Here is an 8,326-nt window from a genome sequence, read left to right on the forward strand (position 1 = left end):
AAAAAAAAAAAAAAAAAGTTACAAAGTAACACAAAGCCACAAGTAGCTTTAGTTCTTGAATTTGGAATACTAACAAAGTAACATAAGAAGAGGGGATGTTAGATCCCTGGGCCTGCCAAACCAACCCCATCTGTGGGGTGACTGAGAGCCTGTAATCCCAGCACTTGAGAGGCTGTAAACAGGAGAATCACTACTAGTCCAATCTAGTAGTGAGGCCCTGAACACCCTGTAAACCCTGGTAAGATTTATCAACAGAAAAATCTTTATGCGATTATTTTATTCTCATAAATTTCAAAATGTACTCAGAAATTGTTTATCTGAGCTTTTTTGGGCTTTAGCTTTTCTCACAAAATGTGGCCACTGTATTACATCCAGGGATCTACAGTGACTATCCTGTGAGCACAAGGTTTATTTTCCTTTGAGAAGTGAAAGGCAGCTCCCAACAACCAATGGCAAATTGTCGTGCTCTAAAGGGGAGAGTGCTGTTGACAGGGTTCCTGGGTGTGCTGTTAGGTTGAAGCAAGCGCTGCTGCTGTTCACCAGGTAGCTCTTAACTCTAGGAGACACTTCCAGGTCCTCGTCTTGGTCTAAGAACCCAATATTTATACCTTTAAATTGGTCACGCAAGGTCCAGAGGGTTGCCTGCACATGATTCTGGTAAGTGGTCGTTGTGTTAAGTAGGTCATGCATACCGGCCACGTTGAGTGCCAATTGTAGGAGTCACTCCAGGTCCTCGTCTCGGTCCAAGAAGCTAATATTTATGATCCCAAAGTTACGTTATTGGAATCCCATCAAGTTGATTCCAATCTACCACTTTCAATGCAACCCATGGCAAAAATAAAGACACTAAATTATAGTTTCAATCATCAGCGAGTCAAGGGGCTCTAAGTCAGCCACGAAGATGGCTTTCCGGAACCAAGAGAGAGACCCAGGGCCTCACCCGGTTTTATTCAGTGGGGAAGAGGCTTGAGGAGGATTGACGGAGAATTGTGGGAAGTTGGTGACTAGCAAGCTGAGCTAGGTGGGTGGCCTGCATTTACCTCTGCAATATGCAGAGAGAGTAATCGGCATTACATAGTATCTAATGTTTTGGGGGGTCTAGTGCTTCAGGTCTGATGTAGCCTTTCAAGCCCCAGGAGGTCACAGCCTCTGTCTCGAGGCTCAATCCCAGCTGGCAGCGCGGAGCATTAGCTCTACCACCCTGTCTTCACCTGGCTCACATTAAAGAGCAGCAGGTGTAGGTTACCAGGGAAACACGCACGCCACCTTCAGACACTATCACCAGCACCTCAGCTGGACCAGTACACATTGCTTAAGGCCAACTGAAGGATGAACAAAAGTCCTGGCCAGCTCTGTACAGAACAATACGAGGAAATAGGTCAGGCTCAGTCAAGATGGAGACAGCCGCTCTTCTTTCCAGGAGAGCTGCTCCAGTGGTCCTGCATATCTTACACCAGGGAAAATCTGGAGCGTCAGGCTTTGGTCACAGATAAGCAAAAATATTCACCCTCCAAAAAGTAGTAGACATAAGGTAACAAATGATCGTGTGTCTAACAACAGAGATGGTACACTGCTGTCTATGGGGACGTGACTGACCAGACATCTGCTCTGTAAAACTGTTGCAGGCAGCCGAGTTAGACAGAAATATTCTAGGCAGTCAGACAGGGCCAGGCCCGCAAGGAGACAAGATGGAAGACAAGGTGACTTAGCAACTTGGAAGAGACAGACACTCCCATATGGGCCACACCCAAAGACCAAGACAAAAAGATGAAGCACAGCTACATACTTCCCTAGGGATGGGCATTAGGGATTGATATCCTAAATAGTATCAATCAACTTGAAAGAGCCCAAATGAGTCACTAGCCCAACCCCCAACAGGAAGAGACCCTGTTCCGTATTCATGCCTGCTCGCTAAGTGACTCGCTTTCCCATTTGTTACTGGATTTAATCAATTTTACCTGAGCAATGGTGCTTGTAATCTCATTGGTTGACCTTAGTTTGGTCCCACCTCATGCCCGGCTAAGCAAGTTCCCATGTCTTCTCCACCACCTTAGACCCGCCTCACCACATGGTTTTCCTCTATAAAAATGCATGTAGGGGCCCAGGAGATGGCTCAGTAGAATAAGTGCTTGCCTGGCAAGCGCAAGGGTCTGAGTTCAATCCCTGGTACAAAAAAAAAAAAAAAAAAAGTCCGTGCAAGAGACAACTTCCCAGGGGGAACTACCCACTTGGGCCCCCCCTTCTGTCCCTCTTTCGGGACAGGAGCTTTCTTTCTCTCAATAAATATATTCTACTCATAACCTCTGTTTGTTCCTAAAATTCATTCTTCGGTTTTAGAGAACACGAACTTGTGCAGGTCAGGTTCAGGGGTCGTTTTTCCCTATGTCATTTGGAGGTTCCCTATATGGTTTGGAGGTCACTCACCTGAGACCAGTTTTTCTCCCTGTATCAAAACTGGTCAGTGCAGGTTATCTCTGATTGTCTGCTTTTTTCACTATTTGGTAATGGTTTAATTGCATTGATATAGGGATTCATGCAGAAGTTTGAAACTTTGCCCCAGTTGTGGCCTCACATTGTGCACGTGTGGTCAGCAGGAAAGACTCGTTCACCAGGACTTGAAAGCATTTGTGGGCTAAATCAGGGTTTCCAGGTGGGCACTGCTGATGTGAGGCTGGAGACTCCCTGGTGGTCAAGGGGTGTCCTGTGTCCTGAAAGGCCCCTGGCAGTGTCCCTGGCCTCTGCTGACTCCCTGTACCACATCAGCGGCACCTCAGGTGCGCCTACCTAAAATGCCTCCAGCCATTGTCAGCCACTGGGTTAGACTAATAGTCCTTAATGTAAGGTATGGCTAGTTGGTTTAATTTCATATCGTTTTTACTGCACTACAGATCAGAAAGTTAGTGGAATCCATGTTAAATAATCCTTTAAAGCATAAGGGAGATTGATCATACTTAGAAAATTCTGCTGAAACTACTGCAATTTGCTTTTGTTACGTTCAAAATTCAAGCCTTTAATATCTGACATTAAAAGTAAGCACGGGCTGCCTTATTTGCACAAACATTATATGCACAAACATTACCTTTCCTAAAACAAAAACAAAAAACTGCAAGTCTTCCATTAAGTTTTGGTTTGGCAAACTAAGAAATTAAGTTTCTAATTATATTTGAAAGCAATTATGTTCAGGGGACTGAAAAGGCATTAAACATACAGACTACTGAGGTACTCATCTAACAAACCGAACATAATTTAGTAGAAGACAGGAACTCATCGAGAATAGCAATGGAGAAGGGGGCGCGGGACGCGCGCGCGCGGGGGGGGGTCTGTAGCGTCCGCGCGTGCGCAGCGCGGCTCCCGGCGTCCCCAGCGCCGCAGAACCGGCCGCGCTTCCGGCCCAGATTGCCGGCAGTGCGCATGCGCCGGGGCGCAGGCGTCCAGGGAGGGGGCGTGTGCGGCCGCCGCCCCTACGCCTGCGCGGTGTCCGACCCGGCCGGAGGGTGCCGGCTGGAGTCGACGTCGTGCACTCCGGCAACGCCACCCTGGCTCGCTTTTCACTCCTCAGCGTGGAGTCGCGTCGCGTCCCCCTTAGCAGGCCTGTGGGGAGGTAAGAGCGCACTAGCCCTCAGGGCTGCCGTTTGACCTTTCCTAAGCCTGCTGCCCTCACGGCCGGCGAGCGGCCGCGGCACCCGCCGACCTCGGTAACCCAGCAGCCTGCGCTCGTGGTCACTGCTTGAGGAACTGGGGACCGGGCCGGGTCTGGGGGGGAAAGGAGGGGGCGGGGCGGGGCCTGGCACTGAGGGGCGGGGTCCGGCGCCGAGGAGCGCGATCCGGGGGCGGGGCCAGTGCTGGGGGCGGGGCCTGACGGCGGGGCGGGGCGGAAGTCGGCCGGGTCCCGACCCATTGGGTTCCGTTAGGCGCCGAGGTGCTCCAATGCCGCTTGCCTCCCCCTCGGTGGTCGGAGGGCCTGACTGAGCGCCTACGCCAGGGTGGCGGCGGAGCGCGGGGTTCCGTGCTCGGGTGTGCGTGTTGGTGTGCGGGCCAGGCCCAAGTGTGATGCTAAATTATTCTGTATGTTCATAGACTAATTTGTTGATTTGATTAGGTCATTTATTTGTGGGAGCGTGTCTCTTATTGACAGAGGTTTGATCCAATAAAATTATTTTTGTCTCCTCTGGATATTAAATTACATAGTGGTAAAAAAATGGAAAATTATAGTAAAGCGTAAGGAAAAGTAATCGTAATTCCAACATTAATCAACAGTTGCTTATATTTTAGTTTTTCTCCCTTCCGTCATTGTTTCCTTTCTTGGTTCCTTCCTTTGTCTCCTGCACTCTCAGCCCATTTATTTATTTATTTAGCGGTACCAGGGATTGAACTCAGGATCGCTTGCAGTCAAGCCCGTATTGTACTGAGCTGTCTCCCTGGCCCTTTATTTTTTATTTTGAAAAGGGAAGGGGTCTAGCAAAGTTGTCTGAGTGGCCTTGACCTTGTGATCCTTCTACCGCAGCCTGGCTAGGGGGGGCATTTTCTTAAGTAAATTGTTGAGCTCCTATATGCATACAGTTCGAGGTCTTGTTTTCCCTGTTCTCTTAGAATCCTCAAAATACTTGTTGTTATATTATATACCTAATTGGTGAAGCAAAATCTTTTGAAATAGTTGCACTACAGATAAAGCTGAGTTCCCACTTAATTCATAGTGTTACGTACTGTAGTAATGCTGCAGCTCATTTAACATGATTGTGGATAACCATATTTAAAAATTACGGAGCGCAAAAGAATTTTTGTTCCTTAGCGAAGCAAATTTGCCAACTTGGGAATTAAAACGCACAAAATTAAAAATAATGATGAAACCACTAAATATCAGTTACATTCTTATGTGTAAGCATATGTTCAACTTTAAAAGAAGCTGCTCAACTTTTTAAAATTATTCTTTGAATAGTTTATGTTTGTAGTATCTAATAATTTTGTTCATCTTGGGAAAAGGTACAAATACGAACCCCATCTTGATCGTTTGTGCTCCACTCTCTTCCCCTTAAGAGTTGTTCCCTCCCTTTCCTGCCACATTTCCTTTATTTTGCACTTTCAGTAATTTATGATTGGATCACTCAGAGACACCATGTAATAGTTAATCCTCTGTGTCATATTTATTGCATTTAGTATTATGGTCTCAAAATTCACCCGCCTTTCTACCAATATAAATATTTAACTAAAAAATAACCATGTCTTACAAAACAAAATGCAAGGGTAAGTGCGGCATTGATTTACACTTAGGCAAATCGCTTTTATTTTCTGGCTTTATAGAAACCAGATGAATTCTCCTTTTTGCCCTTCTGTTCAGTTTGAGCTGCTGTTGTGTTGAAGTTCAAACTGTAAGGAAACTCATCTTGTGGGACATGCAGTTGGAAAAGCAGAGTCCTGGAGACCTCGAGTGGCCCTTAGAGCTCAGTGGGGTCCTCAGACCACAGTTGGAGAAAGCTGATTTAACATTCTCGAAATAGCGTGCTGCTGTTCACAGTGTTCCACTGTTAGAAGCCGTGCAGCATTGAAAGTTCTTCGGAATAGGTCCTGCCCGGAAGCTGTTGTGTTGTGTGACGCTAGGCCGTGGCACATGGCACTTAACTCCACTTCATTTGTGTTTTGACAGACAGTGAACATAAACATTACTTGTGCTGCCTGTGTAATTACTTGTGCTGCCTGTGTAATTTTCTGTCATATTCCAGTGTTGATGTTTAGATTTTTTTTTTAGCTCATGATTTTTTTGTTTTTTTAGCTCATGATTTGTGAAATACCTTTGTATATGTATTTCCAGTGGTTTTCAATTATTTTCTTAAATTTCCAAAAAGAGAATTACTAGATCAAATTCTCATTAATACTTTGATAGTGCATGGAACAGTTTTACATGATCTTACTAGCTATATAGATACTACAGGTTCTTATTATCTTTTGTGTTGTAAGAAGACATACTATACTTTAAGAAAAATAACAAAGTTAATTTTCCTGTTTACAAACACATGCTTATCTTAAAAAGTAAGATAGCATACAGACATGCAGAGTAGCTTTCAGAGGCTTGCATACTCCTGTTCTCAAATGTATAACATTATTATGAGCAGTGTATATTTGTTCTTTCGTGTTTTTTCCTGTGCTTTTGCTAATACTGGTTTAAACAATTTATCTATAAAAATGTCCTTAAACAGTGTGCAGTGTGCTTTTCTGTGAAAGGCCCTGTCTGGGCAGTTTGGTTGCTTTGGCTGGCTTTGCAGTGCTGGACGAGTGTGACCTCTGTGTGCCGCCGCAGCCCCACAGGCTTGGGAAGTGAGTTGTGGTCTCCAGGGATTGACGTCTGCCCCTCTGTGTCCTCCTAGGAGCTCCTCTGCCTCAGCTGCCTGTTGCTGTTTCCAAATCTTTCCCTAGCAGGGCTCCTCCCCTACTCTGCAGCCTCTCCTGACTAGAGTTCACTGGGCCTCTTTCTCAGGATGCCCAGTCCGAAGTGGAGGCACAGTCCCCAGCCCTGTCCCAGTGGGCACTGGGCCCTCCCAGCCATGCAGGGGACTCCAGCCCGTGTCACTCCAGAACTGTGCCCGTGCCCTCTCCGCTGCCCTGTGTGAGCACCCTCACCCACTGCAGTTTACTCAGGAATCTTGTGTGTTACTACCATCTTTTTAGTTATGAAGAGTTTTTTAAAAGCATTCTTTATTATTTATTTTATTTTATTTACTTTTTTTTTTTCGGAACCAGGGATTGAACTCAGGTCCTTGTACTTACCAGGGAAGCGCTTATTCCACTGAGCCATCTCCCCGGTCCTAAAACCATTTTTTAAAAGAAAATATAAAGATTGGTTTGAAAATCTACGAGAACATAAATGGACACATTAGTAAAATTATGTGTACACATTCTTAATACACTCTTTAAAACAGATTTAAGGTTTACGTTTTCTTTGTGGTTTAGATTTCTTCACTGTGGTAAATTTCTGGTGCCAGAATATATCTTGGTTGATTGAAATGAGGAATATAGACAGTTTAAAAGCATTCCTTGTTAAAAGACTGCAATAAATAAGATTTGCATTGTATCTCTTACAGATTGATATGTTGTATTCTTATCCTTTGGGGTACTTCATAATGCTTAGTTGTGCATAATATGATATAAATAGAAATGCGATGTAAATAGATGCTATTTAATAAATTCCATCTTTTTTTAATTAATATTTTTTTGGTACCAGGGATTAAACTCAGGATTTTGTGCTTGCCAAGCAGGTGCTTAAGCTGCTGGGCTATCTCCCCGGACCTCCGTCATTTATTTTTTAAAAATGCTCTGGCTTTTGCTAGAGAGAGTATTTTGAGACCTTCTATTTCTTTATTTTCAGTTGCATGCTATATTCACAGATCTTTTACTGCATTTTACTACTATGCCTATTTCTGTTTTGTGGTACTAGGGATTGAACCTAGAAAGTGCTGAGTTACATCCCTAGTGCTGTTCATTTTCAACTTTTGAGAGAGTCTTAAGTTTCCCAGGTGGACCTTGAACTTGTGATCCTCCTGCCTCAGCCTCCTGAGTAGTGGAAGAACAGGTGTACACTACCACACCCCGCTGTTACCTCTATTTTATTTATTTATTTATTTGTGGAACCGGGGATTGAACTCAGGCCCTTCCACTTGCCAGGCAAGCACTTATTCTACTGAACTATCTCCCCAGCCCCTGTTACTTTTATTTTTAACGTGATGTTTATAAAAAAACCTGTACATCATTTAAAGAATCAATTCACTGCAGGTATAGAAGAAAAGTAAGTGTCCTGGCCAGAGCCCTTCCCAGCCTGCTCTCACTCCCCAAGCCCTGCCTTTCTGGCCCGTGCTCCTGTGAGTCACAGGGCACATAGAATGACTTGAGCACCTGTTTCTCAATGCTCCCGAGGATGCCAGCCTAGGAACCCTTTCTGTGCTTAGGACAGAAGTTAATCTGTTACCCAGAAGCAGTTGCCTGGGGCCGGTGGGCCTGGCTCTCCCCTTCGGACCCCGACTGGAAAGGCAGCTCCAGCCCAGTGCCCTTGCCGCTCTTCCCCACTCTAAGGGTTTAAACTCATTTAGGTGTAAGCTACCTTCTTCGCCAGGGCTTGCCCAGCCGTGGCTGTGGAAGTCATTTCAGGGTGCAGGTGGAAGTCGGGCTGGCCTTCAGTGCCACACTGCACCCTTCCCTCTCCTCTGCCCCCCCCCGCAAATTAATTAACTTTACTTCTCCCGTTGTGTTCACCTCGTTGTGATCCTGTAAATGTGTGTGGCTTTCCCAGTGAGTCTAAGTACCTCAGTTCTTTTCACATTTTTTTTCTCCTTTTTTTTTT

General features: G+C 45.3%; 1 protein-coding gene across 3 annotated transcripts in view; it reads left to right on the forward strand.

The window, feature by feature from the left end:
• The first annotated feature begins 3,436 nt into the window (after nt 1-3,436).
• Zfyve16 (zinc finger FYVE-type containing 16) overlaps nt 3,437-8,326 on the forward strand; it is a 69,193-nt gene continuing 64,303 nt past the window's right edge. For all 3 annotated transcript variants that reach the window (XR_002818040.1, XM_023700957.1, XM_004640964.2), the window contains exon 1: nt 3,437-3,601. The gene's annotated coding sequence lies outside the window, so the exon portion shown is untranslated. The remainder of the gene's footprint in view (nt 3,602-8,326) is intronic.

This window comes from Octodon degus, unplaced genomic scaffold (assembly GCF_000260255.1).
Source record: "Octodon degus isolate 3935 unplaced genomic scaffold, OctDeg1.0 scaffold00129, whole genome shotgun sequence".
NCBI classification, from domain to species: Eukaryota; Metazoa; Chordata; class Mammalia; order Rodentia; family Octodontidae; genus Octodon; species Octodon degus.